This window comes from Lupinus angustifolius, chromosome LG02 (assembly GCF_001865875.1).
Source record: "Lupinus angustifolius cultivar Tanjil chromosome LG02, LupAngTanjil_v1.0, whole genome shotgun sequence".
Taxonomy (NCBI): domain Eukaryota; kingdom Viridiplantae; phylum Streptophyta; class Magnoliopsida; order Fabales; family Fabaceae; genus Lupinus; species Lupinus angustifolius.
Window position 1 is genome coordinate 14,112,142 of NC_032010.1, and position 496 is coordinate 14,112,637.

The 496-nt window shown below is 40.8% G+C and overlaps 1 long non-coding RNA gene across 1 annotated transcript in view; it reads right to left on the bottom strand.

The window, feature by feature from the left end:
* Positions 1 to 496, bottom strand: part of LOC109336330 — a 17,006-nt gene that overhangs the window by 3,429 nt on the left and 13,081 nt on the right. The window lies entirely within an intron of this gene.

Consider the following 496-nt stretch of genomic DNA (forward strand, 5'->3'; position numbering starts at 1 on the left):
AAAGGTAATGGCAAAGATAGAGTAGATGAGTTGAAGTAGAATGAAACATGGCGGAAATGTAGTGTGGGCGATATATGTGTTGATCCAGAACCNTAAGTTCACGTATTGGGTTAGGATCAAGGTGGAGATAAAGACTCATGTGTTGAGTTAGATGCAGACAATATCTCTCTAGATGATGAGAGAATGTTCTCATTAGAGATGAGAAAGAGAATATCGTAATGGCGTGTGTGAGACGTCATTGTGAAAGATATTAATTGTTAGCAGATCTACAAAAGCACAAGGACGATGGCTGACTTTGATTTAGGGTGTGACATGGGCATTGGCTTTGATGCAAGTTGTAACACGAGCATTGGTAGAGATGTAGAGGTGTGACATGGGCATTGGCTTGGATGCAAGGATGTGACACAAACATTAGTTAGCATTGACGCATGATGTGTGCTGTGGGTATACTCCTTATGGTGTAGTATGATAGTTCTTTTGAACTAGGATTGTCGGA